Source organism: Oncorhynchus masou, chromosome 3 (genome assembly GCF_036934945.1).
Source record: "Oncorhynchus masou masou isolate Uvic2021 chromosome 3, UVic_Omas_1.1, whole genome shotgun sequence".
Classification (NCBI taxonomy): domain Eukaryota; kingdom Metazoa; phylum Chordata; class Actinopteri; order Salmoniformes; family Salmonidae; genus Oncorhynchus; species Oncorhynchus masou.
Window position 1 is genome coordinate 12,826,452 of NC_088214.1, and position 23,882 is coordinate 12,850,333.

Below are 23,882 nucleotides of genomic sequence, written 5' to 3' on the forward strand. Positions count from 1 at the left end.
AGTGTGTATATATAGTCTGGTCAGTGTATATAGTCTAGTGAGTGTGTATATATAGTCTGGTCAGTGTATATAGTCTGGTCAGTGTGTATATATAGTCTGGTCAGTGTATATAGTCTAGTGAGTGTGTATATATAGTCTGGTCAGTGTATATAGTCTGGTCAGTGTATATAGTCTGGTCAGTGTATATAGTCTAGTGAGTGTGTATATATAGCCTTGTCAGTGTATATAGTCTAGTGAGTCTGTATATATAGTCTGGTCAGTGTGTATATATAGTCTGGTCAGTGTATATAGTCTGGTCAGTGTATATACTCTGGTCAGTGTCTATATATAGTCTGGTCAGTGTATATAGTCTGGTCAGTGTATATAGTCTAGTGAGTGTGTATATATAGTCTGGTCAGTGTATATAGTCTGGTCAGTGTATATAGTCTGGTCAGTGTATATAGTCTAGTGAGTGTGTATATATAGCCTTGTCAGTGTATATAGTCTAGTGAGTGTGTATATATAGTCTGGTCAGTGTATATAGTCTGGTCAGTGTGTATATATAGTCTGGTCAGTGTGTATATATAGTCTGGTCAGTATATATAGTCTGGTCGGTGTATATATATAGTCTGGTCAGTGTGTATATATAGTCTGGTCAGTGTCTATATATAGTCTGGTCAGTGTATATAGTCTGGTCAGTGTGTATAGTCTGGTAGTGTGGTCAGTGTATATAGTCTAGTCAGTGTGTATATATAGTCTGGTCAGTGTATATAGTCTGGTCAGTGTATATAGTCTGGTCAGTGTATATAGTCTGGTCAGTGTGTATATATAGTCTGGTCAGTGTATATAGTCTGGTCAGTGTGTATATATAGTCTGGTCAGTGTATATAGTCTGGTCAGTGTATATAGTCTGGTCAGTGTGTATATATAGTCTGGTCAGTGTATATAGTCTTGTGAGTGTGTATATATAGTCTGGTCAGTGTATATAGTCTGGTCAGTGTCTATATATAGTCTGGTCACTGTATATATATAGTCTGGTCAGTGTGTATATATCGTCTGGTCAGTGTGTATATATATTCTTGTCAGTGTATATAGTCTGGTCAGTGTATATATAGTCTGGTCAGTGTATATAGTCTGGTCAGTGTGTATATATAGTCTGGTCAGTGTATATAGTCTAGTGAGTGTGTATATATAGTCTGGTCAGTGTATATAGTCTGGTCAGTGTATATAGTCTGGTCAGTGTATATAGTCTAGTGAGTGTGTATATATAGCCTATATAGTCTGCCTGGTCAGTGTATATAGTCTGGTCAGTGTATAGTCTGGTCAGTGTGTATATATAGTCTGGTCAGTGTATATAGTCTAGTGAGTGTGTATATATAGTCTGGTCAGTGTATATAGTCTGGTCAGTGTGTATATATAGTCTGGTCAGTGTATATAGTCTAGTGAGTGTGTATATATAGTCTGGTCAGTGTATATAGTCTGGTCAGTGTATATAGTCTAGTGAGTGTGTATATATAGCCTTGTCAGTGTATATAGTCTAGTGAGTCTGTATATATAGTCTGGTCAGTGTGTATATATAGTCTGGTCAGTGTATATAGTCTGGTCAGTGTATATACTCTGGTCAGTGTCTATATATAGTCTGGTCAGTGTATATAGTCTGGTCAGTGTATATAGTCTAGTGAGTGTGTATATATAGTCTGGTCAGTGTATATAGTCTGGTCAGTGTATATAGTCTGGTCAGTGTATATAGTCTAGTGAGTGTGTATATATAGCCTTGTCAGTGTATATAGTCTAGTGAGTGTGTATATATAGTCTGGTCAGTGTATATAGTCTGGTCAGTGTGTATATATAGTCTGGTCAGTGTATATACTCTGGTCAGTGTCTATATATAGTCTTGTCGCTGTATATATATAGTCTGGTCAGTGTGTATATATAGTCTGGTCAGTGTCTATATATAGTCTGGTCAGTGTATATAGTCTGGTCAGTGTGTATATATAGTCTGGTCAGTGTATATAGTCTAGTGAGTGTGTATATATAGTCTGGTCAGTGTATATAGTCTGGTCAGTGTATATAGTCTGGTCAGTGTATATAGTCTGGTCAGTGTGTATATATAGTCTGGTCAGTGTATATAGTCTGGTCAGTGTGTATATAGTCTGGTCAGTGTATATAGTCTGGTCAGTGTATATAGTCTGGTCAGTGTGTATATATAGTCTGGTCAGTGTATATAGTCTGGTCAGTGTGTATATATAGTCTGGTCAGTGTATATAGTTTAGTGAGTGTGTATATATAGTCTGGTCAATGTATATAGTCTGGTCAGTGTATATAGTCTGGTCAGTGTGTATATATAGTCTGGTCAGTGTATATAGTCTGGTCAGTGTATATAGTCTGGTCAGTGTATATAGTCTGGTCAGTGTCTATATATAGTCTGGTCAGTGTGTATATATAGTCTGGTCAGTGTATATAGTCTGGTCAGTGTATATAGTCTGGTCAGTGTATATAGTCTGGTCAGTGTGTATATATAGTCTGGTAAGTGTATATAGTCTAGTGAGTGTGTATATATAGTCTGGTCAGTGTGTATATATAGTCTGGTCAGTATATATAGTCTGGTCCGTGTATATAGTCTGGTCAGTGTATATATTCTAGTGAGTGTGTGTATATATAGTCTGGTCAGTGTATATAGTCTGGTCAGTGTATATAGTCGAGTGAGTGTGTGTATATAGTCTGGTCAGTGTATATGGTCTGGTCAGTGTATATAGTCTAGTGAGTGTGTATATATAGCCTCGTCAGTGTATATTTTCTAGTTAGTGTGTATATATAGCCTGGTCAGTGTATATAGTCTAGTGAGTGTGTATATATAGTCTGGTCAGTGTGTATATATAGTCTGGTCAGTGTATATAGTCTGGTCAGTGTATATAGTTTAGTGAGTGTGTATATATAGTCTGGTCAGTGTATATAGTCTAGTGAGTGTGTATATATAGTCGGGTCAGTGTATATAGCCTGGTCAGTGTATATAGTCTGGTCTGTGTGTATATATAGTCTGGTCAGTGTATATAGTCTAGTGAGTGTGTATATATAGTCTGGTCAGTGTATATAGTCTAGTGAGTGTGTATATATATTCTGGTCAGTGTATATAGTCTGGTCAGTGTATATAGTCTGGTCAGTGTATATAGTCTGGTCAGTGTGTATATATAGTCTGGTCAGTGTATATAGTCTAGTGAGTGTGTATATATAGTCTGGTCAGTGTATATAGTCTGGTCAGTGTGTATATATAGTCTGGTCAGTGTATATAGTCTGGTCAGTGTATATAGTCTGGTCAGTGTGTATATATAGTCTGGTCAGTGTATATAGTCTGGTCAGTGTGTATATATAGTCTGGTCAGTGTATATAGTTTAGTGAGTGTGTATATATAGTCTGGTCAATGTATATAGTCTGGTCAGTGTATATAGTCTGGTCAGTGTGTATATATAGTCTGGTCAGTGTATATAGTCTGGTCAGTGTATATAGTCTGGTCAGTGTCTATATATAGTCTGGTCAGTGTGTATATATAGTCTGGTAAGTGTATATAGTCTGGTCAGTGTATATATATAGTCTGGTCAGTGTATATATATAGTCTGGTCAGTGTATATAGTCTAGTGAGTGTGTATATATAGTCTGGTCAGTGTGTATATATAGTCTGGTCAGTGTATATAGTCTAGTGAGTGTGTATATATAGTCTGGTCAGTGTATATAGTCTGGTCAGTGTATATAGTCTAGTGAGTGTGTATATATAGTCTGGTCAGTGTATATAGTCTGGTCAGTGTGTATATATAGTCTGGTCAGTGTATATAGTCTAGTGAGTGTGTATATATAGTCTGGTCAGTGTATATAGTCTGGTCAGTGTCTATATATAGTCTGGTAAGTGTATATAGTCTGGTCAGTGTCTATATATAGTCTGGTCAGTGTATATAGTCTGGTCAGTGTCTATATAGTCTGGTCAGTGTATACATATAGTCTGGTCAGTGTGTATATATAGTCTGGTCAGTGTGTATATATAGTCTGGTCAGTGTATATAGTCTAGTGAGTGTGTATTTTCAGTCTGGTCAGTGTATATAGTCTGGTCAGTTTGTATATATAGTCTGGTCAGTGTATATAGTCTAGTGAGTGTGTATATATAGTCTGGTCAGTGTATATAGTCTGGTCAGTGTATATGGTCTGGTCAGTGTATATAGTCTAGTGAGTGTGTATATATAGCCTCGTCAGTGTATATTTTCTAGTTAGTGTGTATATATAGCCTGGTCAGTGTATATAGTCTAGTGAGTGTGTATATATAGTCTGGTCAGTGTGTATATATATAGTCTGGTCAGTGTATATAGTCTGGTCAGTGTATATAGTTTAGTGAGTGTGTATATATAGTCTGGTCAGTGTATATAGTCTGGTCAGTGTATATAGTCTGGTCAGTGTGTATATATAGTCTGGTCAGTGTGTATATATAGTCTGGTCAGTGTATATAGTCTAGTGAGTGTGTATATATAGTCTATATATATATATATATATATATACATGTATATATATATAGAGGTCTGTCATTTTTATCATAGGTACACTTCAACTGTGAGAGACGGATTCTAAAACAAAAATCCAGAAAATCATATTGTATGATTTTTAAATAATGAATTTGCATTTTATTGCATGACATAAGTATTTGATCACCTACCAACCAGTAAGAATTCCAGCTCTCACAGACCTGTTAGTTTTTCTTTAAGAATCCCTCCTGTTCTCCACTCATTACCTGTATTAACTGCACCTGTTTGAACTCGTTACCTGTATAAAAGACACCTGTCCACACACTCAATCAAACAGACTCCAATCTCTCCACAATGGCCAAGACCAGGGAGTAAGGACATCAGGGATAAAATTGTAGACCTGCACAAGGCTGGGATGGGCTACAGGACAATAGGCAAGCAGCTTGGTGAGAAGGGAACAACTGTTGGCGCAATTATTAGAAAATGGAAGAAGTTCAAGATGACGGTCAATCACCCTCAGTCTGGGGCTCCATGCAAGATCTCACCTCGTGGGGCATCAATGATCATGAGGAAGGTGAGGGATCAGCCCAGAACTACACGGCAGGATCTGGTCAATGACCTGAAGAGAGCTGGGACCACAGTCTCAAAGAAAACCATTAGTAACACACTACGCCGTCATGGATTAAAATCCTGCAGTGCACGCAAGATCCCCCTGCTCAAGCCAGTGCATGTCCAGGCCTGTCTGAAGTTTGCCAATGACCATCTGGATGATCCAGAGGAGGAGTGGGAGAAGGTCATGTGGTCTGATGAGACAAAAATAGAGCTTTTTGGTCTAAACTCCACTCGCCGTGTTTGGAGAAAGTAGAAGGATGAGTACAACCCCAAGAACACCATCCCAACCGTGAAGCATAGAGGTGGAAACATCATTCTTTGGGGATGCTTTTCTGCAAAGGGAACAGGATGACTGCACCGTATTGGGGCCATGTATCGCGAGATCTTGGCCAACAACCTCCTTCCCTCAGTAAGAGCATTGAAGATGGGTCGTGGCTGGGTCTTCCAGCATGACAACGACCCGAAACACACAGCCAGGGCAACTAAGGAGTGGCTCCGTAAGAAGCATCTCAAGGTCCTGGAGTGGCCTAGCCAGTCTGAAGACCTGAACCCAATAGAAAATCTTTGGTGAGAGCTGAAAGTCCGTATTGCCCAGCGACAGCCCCGAAACCTGAAGGATCTGGAGAAGGTTTGTATGGAGGAGTGGGCCAAAATCCCTGCTGCAGTGTGTGCAAACCTGGTCAAGAACTACAGGAAACGTATGATCTCTGTAATTGCAAACAAAGGTTTCTGTACCAAATATTAAGTTCTGCTTTTCTGATGTATCAAATACTTATGTCATGCAATAAAATGCAAATTAATTACTTAAAAATCATACAATGTGATTTTCTGGATTTTTGTTTTAGCTTCCGTCTCTCACAGTTGAAGTGTACCTATGATAAATATTACAGACCTCTACATGCTTTGTAAGTAGGAAAACCTGCAAAATTGGCAGTGTATAAAATACTTGTTCTCCCCACTGAATATTTATTTATGTATTTTATATTTCACCTTTATTTAACCAGGTAGGCAAGTTGAGAACATTTACAATTGCGACCTGGCAATTGGCAACTATGAATATAGTCTGGTCAGTGTATATATTCTAGTGAGTGTGTATATATAGGCTGGTCAGTGTGTATATAGTCTAGTGACTGTGTATATATATAGTCTAGTGAGTGTGTATATTTAGTATAATTAGTGTGTATTTGTAGTCTAGTGAGTATGTATATAGTGTGTATATATTCTAGTGAGTGTGTGTATATATAGTCTAGTGAGTGTGCATATAGTTTAGTGAGTATGTATATAGTGTGTATATATAGTCTAGTGAGTATGTATATAGTGTGTATATAGTCTAGTGAGAGTGTGTATATATAGTCTAGTGAGTATGTATATAGTGTGTATATATTCTAGTGAGTGTGTGTATATATAGTCTAGTGAGTGTGCATATAGTTTAGTGAGTATGTATATAGTGTGTATATATAGTCTAGTGAGTATGTATATAGTGTATATATAGTCTAGTGAGAGTGTGTATATATAGTCTAGTGAGAGTGTGTATATATAGTCTAGTGAGTGTGTGTATATATAGTCTAGTGAGTGTGTATATAGTCTAGTGAGTATGTATATAGTGTGTATATATAGTCTCGTAAGTATGTATATAGTGTGTATATATAGTCTAGTGAGTGTGCATATAGTTTTAGTATGTATATAGTGTGTATATATAGTCTCGTAAGTATGTATATTGTGTGTATATATAGTCTAGTGATATGATTTGTATGTATAGTCTAGTGAGTGTGTATATGATGTGTATATATAGTCTAGTGAGTATGTATATTGTGTGTATATATAGTCTAGTGATATGATGTGTACGTATAGTCTAGTGAGTGTGTATATGATGTGTATGTATAGTCTAGTGAGTGTGTATATATAGTCTAGTGAGTATGTATATAGTGTGTGTATATATAGTCTAGTGAGTGTGCATATAGTCTAGTGAGTATGTATATAGTGTGTATATATAGTCTAGTGAGTATGTATATAGTGTGTATATATAGTCTAGTGAGTGTGTATATAGTGTGTATATATAGTCCAGTGAGTATGTATACAGGATGTATAAAAAGTCTAGTGATTATCCATATAGTGTGTATATATAGTCGAGTGAGTATATATATGATGTGTATGTATAGTGAGTGTGCGTAGGGTCAGTGCAGATAGTTTGGGTACCATTAATTTACTATTGAGCAGTCTGGCTATTTAGCAGTCTGGCTATTTATTTGGTCCAAGAGCTAATGCTCCGGTACCGTTTGCCGGACTGTAGCAAAGTGAACAGTCTATGACTTGGGTGGCTGGAGTCTTAGCCAATTTTTCGGGCCTTCCTTTGACAACGCCTGGTATAGAGGTCTTGGGTGGCAGAGTGCTTGGCCCCAGTGGTTTACTGGGCTGTCTGCACTACCCTCTGTAGCACTTTGCGGTCAAGGGCGGCAGTGCATTTTCCATACCAAGTGGTAATGCAGCCAGTCAAGATCCTCTCAACGTTGAAGCTGTATAACGTTTTGAGGATCTGAGGGTCGATGCCAAATCTTTTCAGCCTCCTGAGGGGGAAAAGGTGCTGCCGAGCCCTCTTCACCACTGTGAGGATGTGTGTGGACCATGTTCAGTCCTTAGTGATGTGGACACCAAGGAACTTGAAGCTCTCAACCCGCTCCACAACAGCCCCGTCGATGTGGATGGGTGCGTACTCTCCCCTCTTTCTCCTGTAGTCCAAGATCAGCTCCTTGGTCTTACTGATGTTGAGGGAGAGGTTGTTGTCCTGGCAACACATTGCTAAGACTTTGACATCCTCCCAGTACTGGTGACACACAGACAAGCACTGTATTCCTCTCTCTCTCAATTCAATTCAATTCAAGGGGCTTTATTGGCATGGGAAACATGTGTTAACATTGCCAAAGCAAGTGAGGTAGATAATATACAAAAGTGAAATAAACATAAAAAATTAACAGTAAGCATTACACATACATCTCTCTCCACGTACACAAACACAACTCTCTCTCTCTCTCTCCACATACACAAACACACCCCTCTCTCTCTTCTTCTTCTTCTCTCTCCAAAGCAAGTAAGGTATATACATAAACAAAAACACACCCATACAGAAGTTTCTAAAGACTCTCTTTCTCTCCACATAAACAAACACACCCTGGTCTCAGGTCACAAATCTTGCTGCTCTGATGGCACACTGTGGAATCCCAGTAGATATGGGAGTTTTTCAAAATTGGATTTGTTTTCGAATCTTCTCTCTCTCTCATACACATACCCAAACGCGCCATCTCTCTCTCTCTCTCTCTCTCCACAAACACCTCTCTCTCTCCACATACACAAACACACCCCTCTGTCTCTCTCTCCACATACACAAACACACCTCTCTCTCGCTCTCTCTCTCTCCACATACACAAACGCGCCTCTCTCTCTCTCTCTCTCCACAAACACAACCCCTCTCTCTCTCTCTCCACATACACAAACACACTCCTCTCTCTCTCTCTCTCTCCACATACACACCCCTCTATCTCTCTCTCCACATACACAAACACACCCCTCTCTCTCTCTCTCTCTCTCTCTCTCTCCACATACACAACCCTCTCTCTCTCCACATACACAAACACACCCCTCTATCTCTCTCTCCACATACACAAACACACCTCTCTTTCGCTCTCTCTCTACACATACACAAACACACCCCTCTATCTCTCTCTCCACATACACAAACACAACCCCTCTCTCTCTCTCTCTCTCTCTCTCTCTCTCTCAGCATACACAAACACAACCCCTCTCTCTCTCTCTCTCTCTCTCTCTCTCTCTCCACATACACAAACACACCCCTCTATCTCTCTCCATCCTCCATTTTCCTTTCACCTCTCAAATCTCCATCCCTCTCTCTCTCCGCTCCTGTCTTTATAATGCAGTGCCTTTACTCTGTGCTTGGTGGAAGGCTGCCCTGAACTAACATTGTCCACCCCACCCACCTCTGCTGGTGAGGAATGGGGAGTTAACACCCATGTCTGAACCTTCTCATAACCCCCCTCTGCATAGGGCATCGTGGCTGCACCCCTGATCTATCTGGTCCCACTCACAACTCTTTCCTATCTTAGGCAAACACACTCCCTCATTAGCATGCACTGATATTCGAAGGACACACACGGCCACACGGCCACACACACACACAGAGGAGTTCTGTACTCCAATCCTCTACTGAAATACAGGATCAACCATTACTTCCGTAACACTACCAACCTTGCTTTTTTACCAACATGTTAACCAACCACATTTTCATTCATTTTCAAATCTCCCAAATGTCTCTCACCATCATAGCTATGTTTACTATCATGCTTATCATCCCCACAGGTTGACATCTCCTGGCCCCTGGATCTGTTAGGCATAAATGGGTTCAGTGTGTGTGTAGTTGCGGTGCGAGGCCCAGGTCAACTCTTTCACAGTGTAGGGAAGAAAGGTCAAAGGGCCTATGGCTACATAAAAGTATGTCCCCTCTGCTGTTACCATGAGAACAGGACCCAGGACACCATCAGAATAATATCACGTCAATGCACTTGGGGATGACAGAGACAAGGAGACAGGGATTTCAGAGACTTTAGGAAACCTTGAGGATGACTGAGACAGGGAGACAGGGGTTTCAGAGACTTTAGGAAACCTTGGGGGTGACTGAGACAGGAGTTTCAGAAGACGTTAGGAAACCTTGGGGATGACTGAGACAGGAGTTTTAGAAGACGTTAGGAAACCTAGGGGTGACTGAGACAGGGAGACAGGGGTTTCAGAGACTTTAGGAAACCTTGGGGATGACTGAGACAGGAGTTTTAGAAGACGTTAGGAAACCTTGGGGATGACTGAGAGGGAGACAGGGGTAGGAAAAACCTTGGGGATGACTGAGACAGGAGTTTTAAGACGTTAGAAACCTTGGGGTGACTGAGGAAACCTTGGGGTGACTGAGACAGGGAGACAGGGACTTTAGTTTGACTGAGACAGGAGTTTTAGAAGACTTTTAGGAAACCTTGGGGATGACTGAGACAGGGAGGCAGGGGTTTCAGAGACTTTAGGAAACCTTGGGGATGACTGAGACAGGGGTTTCAGAGACTTTAGGAAACCTTGGGGATGACTGAGACAGGGAGACAGGGGTTTCAGAGACTTTAGGAAACCTTGGGGATGACTGAGACAGGGAGACAGGGGTTTCAGAGACTTTAGGAAACCTTGGGGTGACTGAGACAGGGAGACAGGGGTTTCAGAGACTTTAGGAAACCTTGGGGATGACTGAGACAGGAGTTTTCGAAGACGTTAGGAAACCTTGGGGTGACTGAGACAGGAGTTTTAGAAGACGTTAGGAAACCTTGGGGATGACTGAGACAGGGAGGCAGGGGTTTCAGGGGGGTGACTGAGACAGGGAGACAGGGGTTTCAGAGACTTTAGGAAACCTTGGGGATGACTGAGACTGAGACAGGAAACCTTGGGGTGACTTTTTAGAAGACGTTAGGAAACCTTGGGGATGACTGAGACAGGGAGGCAGGGGTTTCAGAGACTTTAGGAAACCTTGGGGATGACTGAGACAAAACCTTGGGGTGACTGAGACAAGGAGTTTTAGAAGACGTTAGGAAACCTTGGGGTGACTGAGACAGGGAGGCAGGGGTTTCAGAGACTTTAGGAAACCTTGGGGATGACTGAGACAGGAGTTTTAGAAGACTTTAGAAACCTTGGGGTGACTGAGACAGGGAGACATTTCAGAGGGAAACCTGGGGTGACTGAGACAAGGAGACAGGGGTTTTAGAAGACTTTAGGAAACCTTGGGGATAACTGAGACAGGAGTTTTAGAAGACAAAACATTGGAGACTGAGACAGGAGTTTTAGAAGACTTTAGGAAACATTGTGGATGACTGAGACAAGGAGACAGGGGTTTTAGAAGACTTTAGGAAACATTGGGGATGACTGAGACAAGGAGACAGGGGTTTTAGAAGACTTTAGGAAACATTGGGGATGACTGAGACAAGGAGACAGGGGTTTTAGAAGACTTTAGGAAACATTGGGGATGACTGAGACAAGGAGACAGGGGTTTTAGAAGACTTTAGGAAACATTGTGGATGACTGAGACAGGAGTTTTAGAAGACTTTAGGAAACATTGGGGATGACTGAGACAAGGAGACAGGGGTTTTAGAAGACTTTAGGAAACATTGTGGATGACTGAGACAGGAGTTTTAGAAGACTTTAGGAAACATTGGGGATGACTGAGACAGGAGTTTTAGAAGACTTTAGGAAACATTGGGGATGACTGAGACAAGGAGACAGGGGTTTTAGAAGACTTTAGGAAACATTGGGGATGACTGAGACAAGGAGACAGGGGTTTTAGAAGACTTTAGGAAACATTGTGGATGTTATCAGGAAGATGTTAGTGTAAATACTGCTATTATAACATCAGATGGTGATATAAGGTATTGCAGCATATTATTCAAACTAAAACAAAAAAAATGGGCAAGCTTTGTTGTCACTCTTAGTGTGTAGTAAATTGTATATGGCAATAATGCTTTGAAATGAACATCTACCATTTTGTTATTATGAACTTAAATTCAACATATGAAGGCATGCTGTGTGTTTATGCATCTATTGTGTTACTGCCCTGTCTTTGCATTTCTGTAGAGTTTGTTTGTGTCTAGTAGTCTTGGGGCTACGCTACTAAAGCACAAGTTGGCATTTGCTTTCCACATCTCCATCATCAAAGAGCTGGTGTAAAACATTTGCATTTGCATGAAGCGGAGAGATGTTGAATGCTAAAGGTGAAGTGTAAAAAAATATATAACTCTGTATTTGTCTCCTTTCACAGATGGAGGATGAAAAAAAGAAAGAGAGTGGGTGGATGGAGTGAAGGATGAAGGCTGAGTAGACAACTGAACAGAGACAGGCCCTATGCGGCAGTTCATTCGTTCATCGCCATGGGCTCTTGTCCTCCTCTCTCCTCCCCTGGTCTATACTCCCATCACAGGGTCGTTTGGAGTGTGTGAGGCCCAAAAACAGAGCTTGTGAGTGGGCTGGCGATGCAGGAAGAAGTCCCTGCTGGTTACCAGCACCTCTGGAGCTGACGGCAAAATAAATCAATATGGAGAAGAGAATGTTACCCCACAGCCTAGAGGCCTGAAGACCTCCAGAGGAGAGGCCCATCGCAACCTTGCTCAGCCCCAGCCAAAGTTCCTGAGACTGGGCCTGGGTCCCTACCCGCTCTTGGTGTGTGTGGTTCTGCTGCTGGAGGGGGCCTCCCAACAAACAACACATGATACACGCTCTCCTGAGTTATTGTTTATTTTTTTGAAAGAATGCTTAAGGGGATATCCCTCTCTCTTTATTTCTGTTTGCTTAAAAATAAGATTGACATACTCCCCTACCTTCCCTGTGTTGCTGTGTGTAAATGCTGGCAGAGGGGTTCACATTTTGATTCAGACTTCAAATCAACTCACTGCTTATTCCCTGGGACACTTTTACATTTGACAAAGAGACAGTTTACACTGGTGTGCTTCCTCCAAAGCAGTATACAAACCACAACAACCACTAAGATGGACATTTTTTTAAAACGTATGTTTATTCGGCTCTTTATTGTTAAATTCCAATTTCTTTTTTTATTTGGCATGATCAAAGACCATAGAACGAACGACTAAAACCCAGGCCCAGTAAAACCCATGTCAGACCTCCAGTCAACACAGCTCCTTCATTCTGACCAGCTAGAAAAAATACATACTGTATTGTGTCAGTTTGGAGTCACTTTTATTGTAGATAAGAATATAGTATGTTTCTAAACACTTCTACATTAATGTGGATGCCACCATGGTTACAGATAATCCTGAATGATGAGTGAATAATGATGAGTGAAAATGTTACAGAAGCACAAATATCATATCCCCAAGACATGCTAAACTTTCACCATTACAATAACAGAGGTTAGGTTTTTTTTTTGGGGGGGGGGGGGAATAACATTTGTGTGTATGTAACTTTATCACTCATCATTATTCACAATTCATTCAGGATTATCTAATAGTAATGGTATCATCCACATGAATGTAGAAGTGTTACGAAACATAGTCTATTCTTACTTACAATGACTCCAAAATGACACATTACATCATTACATTACATCTGCACTTTAAAATGCTAGTCATTTCAAATCCAAAGTGCTGGAGTTCAGAGCCAAAACAACAACAAAATGTGTCACTGTCCCAATACTTTTGTAGCTCACTGTATCTTACCTGGTAAGAACATACTTTTCCACTGTTACACACACTGACAATACTTCTTCATTCCAACACTGAACAATTCCCTGTAATTCCCTATCATTTAAATATCACATAAAACAAAATTATACCTGTATAGCCCCCATCATAATATGGTTGTGAGAAGAAAACGAACACACATAACCCACAAATCCGCATTGCTCTCGAGTAGTATCTCTTTCCTTACAGATGCACTGTACCCTGCTATTGTCTGGTAGTGTTATGTACTAGGACAAGCCCATAATAATGGGTCACCATCACACCCCTTCTTTCTTGGTGAATGTGCCAGCTGTCTGTTATAAGGCTTTAGTGCCAAGCTACCATCGTAGTCACGGTAACACAGCGCCGTTGTTTACATCCAGACGGGCACAGCCTCAGACAAAATGGCCACCGCTCAGTTCTTCTGCCAAAGATGGCGGCCAGCGGTGTCTCTGTTCTAGCACCATCTGTGTGACCGTTACCTTGCCCGCCATATGCAAATCTAGGCTAATTGCATTTGCATTTCCGCTTGATTTAGTAAGCGTGGGTGCTGACACAGCTAATTCCTCGTAAACATGCCGTAGAGGTGTCTGTACGCTAAGTAAAAAGGCTTGTCACCGCTGTTCGTTTCCCTCGTGGTGTGTGTGTGTGTGTGTGTGTGTGTGTGTGTGTGTGTGTGTGTGTGTGTGTGTGTGTGTGTGTGTGTGTGTGTGTGTGTGTGTGTGTGTGTGTGTGTGTGTAATATTGTGTTTTATAGCTGTTAATGTGGCTGGAATAGAAGCAGTGATCTGGCGGTGTCATATGAGGCATGTGTGTGTCAGTCTGGGATATTCCCCCGTATGCAAATCACTCACTGTACAGAGAGACAGGGGCTTTTGTTAATCAAATGCCCCGGACACACACACACACGCTTATTCACACGTGTACACAGACATGCTATGCACACACACACATCACAGACACGCGTGGGCGCTCATTGACACACACACACACACACACACACATGCGAGTACACACACACGTAAATGAAAAGCGAGACGGACAAGAACACACACACACCCAGACTATAATTGGGACTGGGGATTCCCAGGCCCAATGAACTCCAGACAGACAGACCATAATAGCCTCATTACCATGCACATTGGTCTCTCATAGTGGGTCGTCTGGTTTCCATGGCATTGGACACAACTATATGTATAGAACCCAGTCGCCAAGCTGTGCTGTAACCGACTGCCATGACGGGATATAATAGAAGTGAGAGATTAAATGAGAGATGTAGGATGAGAGGGGATGGAAATAGCATTGAGTCATTCACTCATTGTCTTTTGAGCTGATATTCTCCTTATTGCTAAAAATACATCTCTGATAATATTGCTTTCAAGGATCTCCTTGTCATTATTTTCAAACATGTCAGACAGATGGGGAAAAATGCTCTTAAAATACATTTTAAAAACTCTGATGTGAGACATAATTTCACAGCACATTTTCTCATCTGAGTTGTCTAGTAACTAGCCGGTACTGTCAATTCATTCAAATGATATAGTCTGGGAATTAGGAGGATAGTGATGGATGTCAAAAACATCCTCTGGCGCATCGTTCCCACAGTTACATTTAATTGAGCGTCTCAGTTTTTGGCCATTAATTAATTCAAGGCGAATGGTCTGAGCAGCTGATCGACACTGCGGTCTTCGTATTTGCATTCACCCATGCAGCTAGGCAGCTGCAGCAGTTAGCCCTGTACAGTTGGCTATACTGTGGGCAAAATGGCAGTCACACGAATCATAGGGTCTGTCTGGCGATCGTGGGAGCGGAGGGGAGGGAAGGGGGGCAGCGGAGAGGGGTGATTGGGGGGGAGTACATTGGGGGGTTTTGGGGAGTCTGGGTCGAGGGGGAGACTGTGGGGTGATTTGGGGGTCTAGACTTGAGGGGTTGGAGGGCATGGGGGATGTGTTTGGGGGGGGGTGTAACTGTCTCGTTTGCCCAGAAACTATTAATAGAGGGTCCAGGGAGGAGGGGGGATAGCATGTCTGGGTCTGAATATGAGTGTGTGAGTGTGTGTGAGTTTGTGAGTCATTTACATATTCAGCGCAGCAAAGGAGCCCATATGCTGTCCGACGACCCAAACATATACACAACCCCGGTCTCCCCATTAGCGGAACACAATCATCCTTCGCTCCTATCAAAGAAGGATTATGCTTTTTTAAACATGAGACTGAACTGCCACACTTTAACAAGGAGGTAGAGCACACACACCACCAGTAACACTATTACAGTAAAGAGCTCTAGTCTCATGTTGAATACATTAATGATATTCTGCATCATTCTGTCCAATCAGAGGATGGAAGGCTGATTGGAGCCAATAGAAATGGATAATAAAACAGGAAGAGGAAGCAAGAAGGAGCGAAGTAGAGAGTTTACCCCTGCAATGCCAGAGAGGGAAAAATCAACAACACTATAAACTCTGAGAGAGGAAGGAGAGAGAAGAGGAGAGGGGAGGGGTACTGGTGAAATATGAAAGTGCTACGGCAGGTCGAGAAGCTATAATATAGAGACATACGTTTGTGCAATTCACAGACAATACAATACGACTTAATGAATACTCTCAGAGACAGTTAAAAACATGTAATTGACAGCAATTCGACTGAGATGTTCAGTATTAGCAGTGAAGACTGGACATATGACATAGAAATTAGTTCTGATAGAGGTTTTGTTCTCTTGGTATGACAAAGAGATCGCTCTACAGTCATAGACCAGGGTAGTCTTGTGGCACACAAATCTGAATATAGTGATATCACCAATGGAATTCATAGCGATCGCTCATTACAAAGTGCAAATGATTTAAGGGAGGGTTTGGGGGGCTCGCCCATACTAAAAGAGAGTTTAGAGAGTGATACTAAAAGTGGGTTTAGGGAGTGATACTAAAAGTGGGTTTAGGGAGTGATACTAATGTGGGTTTAGGGAGTGACACTAAAGTGGGTTTAGGGAGTGATACTAATGTGGGTTTAGGGAGTGATACTAATGTGGGTTTAGGGAGTGATACTAATGTGGGTTTAGGGAGTGATACTAATGTGGGTTTAGGGAGTGACACTAAAGTGGGTTTAGGGAGTGATACTAATGTGGGTTTAGGGAGTGATACTAATGTGGGTTTAGGGAGTGATACTAAAGTGGGTTTAGGGAGTGAGACTAAAGTGGGTTTAGGGAGTGATACTAATGTGGGTTTAGGGAGTGATACTAATGTGGGTTTAGGGAGTGATACTAATGTGGGTTTAGGGAGTGATACTAATGTGGGTTTAGGGAGTGATACTAATGTGGGTTTAGGGAGTGACACTAAAGTGGGTTTAGGGAGTGATACTAATGTGGGTTTAGGGAGTGATACTAAAAGTGAGTTAGGGAGTGATACTAAAATAGGATTTGGGGAGTAATATTAAAATATGATTTGGGGAGTGATACTAAAAGTGGGTTTAGGGAGTGATACTAAAAGTGGGTTTAAGGAGTGATACTAAAGTGGGTTTAGGGAGTGATACTAATGTGGGTTTAGGGAGTGATACTAATGTGGGTTTAGGGAGTGATACTAATGTGGGTTTAGGGAGTGATACTAATGTGGGTTTAGGGAGTGACACTAAAGTGGGTTTAGGGAGTGATACTAATGTGGGTTTAGGGAGTGATACTAATGTGGGTTTAGGGAGTGATACTAAAGTGGGTTTAGGGAGTGAGACTAAAGTGGGTTTAGGGAGTGATACTAATGTGGGTTTAAGTGATACTAATGTGGGTTTAGGGAGTGATACTAATGTGGGTTTATAGGGAGTGATACTAATGTGGGTTTAGGGAGTGATACTAATGTGGGTTTAGGGAGTGACACTAAAGTGGGTTTAGGGAGTGATACTAATGTGGGTTTAGGGAGTGATACTAAAAGTGAGTTAGGGAGTGATACTAAAATAGGATTTGGGGAGTGATACTAAAAGTGGGTTTAGGGAGTGATACTAAAATATGATTTAGGGAGTGATATTAAAATATGATTTAGGGAGTGATACTAAAAGTGGGTTTAGGGAGTGATACTAAAATATGATTTAGGGAGTGATATTAAAGTGGGTTTAGGGAGTGATACTAAAATATGATTTATGGAGTGATACTAAAAGTGGGTTTAGGGTGTGATACTAAAATATGATTTAGGGAGTGATACTAAAAGTGGATTTAGGGAGTGATACTAAAATATGATTTAGGGAGTGATACTAAAATATGATTTAGGGAGTGATACTAAAAGTGGGTTTAGGGAGTGATACTAAAATTTGATTTAGGGAGTGATATTAAAGTGGGTTTAGGGAGTGACACTAAAATATGATTTAGAGAGTGATATTAAAATATGAATTAGGGAGTGATACTAAAAGTAGGTTTAGGGAGTGATACTAAAAAATGATTTAGGGAGTGATACTAAAAGTGGGTTTAGGGAGTGATACTACAATTTGATTTAGGGAGTGATATTAAAGTGGGTTTAGGGAGTGATACTAAAATATGATTTAGAGAGTGATATTAAAATATGAATTAGGGAGTGATACTAAAAGGGGGTTTGGGGAGTAATACTAAAATATGATTTAGGGAGTGATACTAAAAGTGGGTTTAGGGAGTGATACTAAAATATGATTTAGGGAGTGATATTAAAATATGATTTAGGGAGTGATACTAAAATATGATTTAGGGAGTGATACTAAAAGTGGGTTTAGGGAGTGATACTAAAATATGATTTAGGGAGTGATACTAAAAGTGGGTTTAGGGAGTGATACTAAAATATGATTTAGGGAGTGATATTAAAATATGATTTAGGGAGTGATATTAAAATATGATTTAGGGAGTGCAGAGCTTGCGAGGGAAAGAAGTCAGACAGCCAGACACAATGAGGATCTCCATAATGTCCTATATGAATACTGCTTTGTGCTGGTGATGGAGAGATGGACAGGGGTGAACAGGCTGGTCCTGGAGGTCTGGACTGGGAGCCTGGGAACGTCAGACACTGGCTAGACGGACACCAAGCCCAGAATGTCTCTGCAGCAGGTGAAAGAGGACCCCAGAGTTCAAGGGTCAAGGCCAAAGGGGGGACCGAGGGGCCAGTCTCTCTCTCTCTCTCTTTGTAAGTGTGTGCACGTGTGTAGGGCCACCACTCTGTCTGGGTCTTGCTGGATGCTAATGGATGTTCAGGGCTGTTTAATAAGCAGTAGCCATCTTTTGTTAGGAGATCAGAGCTCCTCTTTCAGACGAGGAGATGGTCAGACTGGCTGCTGCTGCAGGGATGGGGGTGAAGAGGTCCTCCCATCATCTGCAGTCACTCAGACCCTCTGGAATAACAGACAGGCAGACTGCCTCAGGTTAGACCTCCCCTACTGAAAGTGTGAGATTGTTTGATGATTGACATTCTGATTTCAGGCGTCCTGGAAACTTCCCTGACAGCAGGGTTGGGTAGGTTACTTTCTAAATGTATTCCGTTACTCCTCAACCCTGCCTGTCAGCTACTAAGACATGTTAGCAAGCATGTTATATGTGAACCATTTATAATGCAGTGTGTTCCACCAGACAGTTATAATGCAGTGTGTTCCACCAGACAGTTATAATGCAGTGTGTTCTACCAGACAGTTATAATGCAGTGTGTTCCACCAGACAGTTGCCTAATCGATCCTGTAATAATTATTAAAACTGTGTTGTATTGCATTCACTTTAAAACATATGCACTATTGAAGGTCCAACCAGTAACAGATGAGTTTCTATGAAAAGCATTAGTACAGAGGAGTCGCCCACACTCCGCCTTTACTCTCTCTTCCATCCAAACCATTCAGTTCAGCCTTCCCCTGCACTGAGTGCTGTACCTCTATAGCCTGATTATAATCCATGGTAGGTCTTTAAGAGAGGACACCATTACCTCATCAGGATCTCTCCAAAGGGAGGAAGTGAGTGAATGGGTGAAGGAGGGCAGCTCTAACTCTCTCGCTTCTCTCCTTTATGCGTTGGGTTGTAAGCTTCATTAGCTGTGCTGAAAGGCACAACTCCTTCCCAGTCTGCTCAATAGGCCCATAGACCCTGTCTTACTATCCCTGAGTTTGAGAATAGTGTGTGTGTGCGTGCGTGAGCGTGTGTAGTGTCCCAACCTTCACATGCCACAAGGCCTCAGATTCTCTCTCAGACTTAAATTAAGCCTAGAAATGAGTCAGTCTTTCTCCCTCTCGTCTGTCTCAGCTCTCTCTCTCTCTCTTTCAGCTGTCTGCCTTCACATTGAATGGTTTTCCGTATCAGCTCTCAGTCCTTATTCTTAAATCCTTTTTTTATTGATTCACACCTTCCTCTTCATCTCATCCTCTATTGTCTTATCTGGTAATATCATCATCTATTGTTTTATCTGGTAATCTCATCATCTATTGTTTTATCTGGTAGTCTCATCCTCTATTGTTTTATCTAGTAATCTCATAATCTATTGTTTTATCTGGTAATCTCATCCTCTATTGTCTTATTTGCTCATCTCATCCTCTTGTCTTATTGTCTAATATCATCCCCTATTGTCATGTTTGCTAATCTCATCCTCTATTTCCTTATCTGATAATCTCATCTTCTATTGTCTTATTTGGTCATCTCATCCCCTATTGTCTTATTGGGTCATCTCATCCCCTATTGTCTTATTTGGTCATTTCATCCCCTATTGTCTTGTTTGGTCATCTCATCCTCTATTGTTTTATCTGGTAATCTCATCCTCTATTGTCTTATCTGCTAATCTCATCCACTATTGTCTTATTTGGTCATCTCATCTTCTATTTCCTTATCTGATAATCTCATCCTCTATTGTCTTAGTTGGTCATCTCATTCTCTATTGTCTTATTTGGTCATCTCATTCTCTATTGTCTTATTTGGTCATCTCATTCTCTATTGTCTTAGTTGGTCATCTCATCCTCTATTTGTAAAATGGCAGATCCTGAAGAAAGATCTCAGCCCAGTTTAGCTCATTCCTGTGCAAATAGTTCACACACACATATGCAGGCGTGCACACACACACACATATGCAGGGTCGCACACACTCAGGCACGTAACCAGACACACGCGCCCAGACACACACACAGTCAGCTGGGCAGTCTAGAAACACATTGAGAGCTATTCTGATGCCGCCACAACTATCTCTGCTCATGCTCATACCCCCACACACACACACGTAGGGTGATGAAATTAGTTTTTCAGCTATCTTCCCATTCCTCTTTTGCCTGAGACTCAAGTCATTCTCTCCCTCATCTTCCTCTTTCTGTAAGTCAAGGTCAAATCAAATTTTATTCAAATCAAATTTATTTGTCACATACACATGATTAGCAGATGTTAATGCAAGTGTGCTTCTAGTTTCTAGTTCCGACAATTTTTATTTATTTATTTTACTAGGCAAGTCAGTTAAGAACAAATTGTTATATTCTTATTTTCAATGACAGCCTAGGAACAGTGGGTTAACTGCCTGTTCAGGGGCAGAACAACAGATTTGTACCTTGTCAGCTCGGGGGTTTGAACTTGCAACCTTCCGGTTGCTAGTCCACCACTCTAACCACTAGGCTACCCTGTCAGTAATAACAACGTAATCTAACCTAACAATTCCAAACTACTACCTTATACACACAAGTGTAAAGGGATGAAGAATATGTACATAAAGATAAATGAATGAGTGAAGTACAGAACGGCGTAGGCAAGATGCAGTAGATGGTATCGAGGACAGTATATACATATGAGATGAGTAATGTAGGGTATGTAAACAAAGTTTTGGTCACATAAACATGTTTAGCAGATGTTAATGCGAGTGTAGCGAAATGCTTGTGTTCTAGTTCCGAGAGTGCAGTAATATCTAACAATTCTACAACAAATACCTAATACACACAAATCTAAAGGAATAGAATAAGAATTTTTCAGATACAGTTTAAGTCAGAAGTTTAAATACACCTCAGCCAAATACATTTAAACTCAGTTTTTCACAATTCCTTACATTTAATCCTAGTAGGAATTCCCTGTCCAAGGTCAGTTAGGATCACCACTTTATTTTAAGAATGTGAAATGTCAGAATAATAGTAGAGAGAATGATTTATTTCAGCTTTTATTTCTTTCATCACATTCCCAGTGGGTCAGAAGTTTACATACAATGGTTTAACTTGGGTCAAATGTTTCAGGTAGCCTTCCACAAGCTTCCCACAATAAGTTGGGTGAATTTTGGCCCATTCCTCCTGACAGAGCTGGTGTAACTGAGTCAGGTTTGTAGGCCTTCTTGCTCACACATGCTTTTTCAGTTCTGCCCACACATTTTCTATAGGATTGAGGTCAGGGCTTTGTGATGACCACTCCAATATTGTGACTTTGTTGTCCTTAAGCCATTTTGCCACAACTTTGGAAGTATGCTTGGGGTCATTGTCCATTTGGAAGACCCATTTGCAACCAAGCTTTAACTTCCTGACTGATGTCTTGAGATGTTGCTTCAATACAGCCACATAATTTTCCTCCCTCACGATGCCATCTACATTGTGAAGTGCACCAGTGCCTCCTGCAGCAAAGCACCACCACAACATGACTCTGCTACCCCTGGGCTTCATTGTTGGGATGGTATTCTTCGGCTTGCAAGCCTCCCCCTTTTTCCTCCAAACACAACGATGGTCATTATGGCCAAACAGGTTTTTGTTTCATCAGACCAGAGGGCATTTCTCCAAAAAGTATGATCTTTGTCCCCATGAGCAGTTGCAAACCGTAGTCTGGCTTTTTTATGGCGGTTTTGGAGTAGTGGCTTCTTCCTTGCTGAGCGGCCTTTCAGGTTATGTCGATATAGGACTCGTTTTACTGTGTATATAGATACTTTTGTACCTGTTTCCTCCAGCATCTTCACAATGGCCTTTACTGTTGTTCTGGGATTGATTTGCACTTTTTGCACCAAAGTACATTCATCTCTAGGAGCCAGAATGCATCTCCTTCCTGAGCGGTATGACAGCTGCGTGGTCCCATAGTGTTTATACTTGCATACTATTGTTTGTACAGATGAACGTGGTACCTTCAGCCGTTTGTAAATTGCTCCCAAGGATGAGGCAGACTTGTGGAGGTCTACAATTTTGGCTGATTTCTTCTGATTTTCCCATGATGTCAAGCAAAGAGGCACTGAGTTTGAAGGTAGGCCTTGAAATACATCCACAGGAACACCTCCAATTGACTCAAATTATGTAAATTAGCCTGTTAGAAGCTTCTAAAGCCATGAAATATAAGATTAAATAAATAATTCTCTCTACTATTATTCTGACATTTCACATTCTTAAAATAAAGTGGTGATCCTAACTGACCTAAGTAAATTAGCCTATCAGAAGCTTCTATAGCCAAGACATAATTTTCTGGAATTTTCCAAGCTGTTTAAAGGCAGTCAACTTAGTGTATGTAAACCTCTGACCCACTGGAATTGTGATACAGTGAATTTTAAGTGAAATAATCTATCTAAACAATTGTTGGAAAAATTGGAGTGGAGTGGTTGAAAAACAAGTTTTAATGACTCCAACCTAAGTGTATGTATACTTCTGACCCTCAACTGTAAATATTTGGACGAGTTCATCCCCCAATTTATAATATTACTACTGTCTACACTCTGGATCACTCAAAAGTTAAAGAATAGTCCTCTGCACTGATTTATAGAAATGTGGTCTGGTGTGAGTTGAGTTGGAGCACCCAGTGTAAGTCTGTATGGTGGACTCCCAGTGTAGCCCCTGTTGACGTTCAGAGGACTGATGACATAGCACAGTCCACAGAATAGATTCTAGTACAGTATGTAGATCATAGATAGTAGTTGTTTATATGTTACTGTTTATTTGGACTTAAGAATTGTAACTTGTCAGATTTTTGCATGTGTTTTAGTCTCGGTCACACTTGGCTCACGGGTTAAAAAGACGAATGAAAGTAGAGTGAAGAAAAATGATTAAAACCACGGAGGGAACGAGGGAAAGAGGGAACGAGGGAATGAGGGAACGAGGGAAAGAGGGAACGAGGGATGAGAGGAATGACTCAGAAATAGTGGCTTTGCTATCTGCAGTCGTGGGAGAGAGAGAAAGAAAGAGAGAGGAGAGGAAGAGAGAGGGAGAGAGAGAGGGGAGGGATTAAGAGAGAGAAAGAAAGGAGAGGGAGAGGGAGAGAGAAAGGGTGGAGGGGATAAAGAGAGGGAGAGAGAGAGAAAGAGAAGAGGCAGAAAGAGGGGGGTGAAGTGAGAGAGTGCACAATGCTGTGGCCTGGTTATAGGATCCTCAGGGAGAGAAACACATAGTTCCCTGCTAAGTGAGTCAGGACTGGGCTGGCTGCATGGGTCTCTGTTCCGGCAGCACAAATCTCAGCACCCCACATTGAAAGTAAACCTGCCTCTCTCTCTCTCTCTTTCTATTTGACCTAGGCCTGCGTCATGCAGCAAATCAAAAAAATCAAATCAAATCAGGACTAACCATTTATGGTTCAGCTTCTTAATTATCCAATTATCAATGACAGAAGTGCTGGGCACTCTCTACGCAACGGAATAGGCA

The 23,882-nt window shown here is 41.2% G+C and overlaps 1 long non-coding RNA gene across 6 annotated transcripts in view; it reads left to right on the forward strand.

Annotated features, from left to right (window-relative positions):
* Positions 1 to 23,882, forward strand: part of LOC135510454 (uncharacterized) — a 75,520-nt gene that overhangs the window by 44,003 nt on the left and 7,635 nt on the right. For all 6 annotated transcript variants that reach the window (XR_010451122.1, XR_010451126.1, XR_010451121.1 and 3 more), the window contains one exon: positions 11,937 to 12,334. This is a non-coding gene — a long non-coding RNA (uncharacterized LOC135510454). The remainder of the gene's footprint in view (positions 1 to 11,936; positions 12,335 to 23,882) is intronic.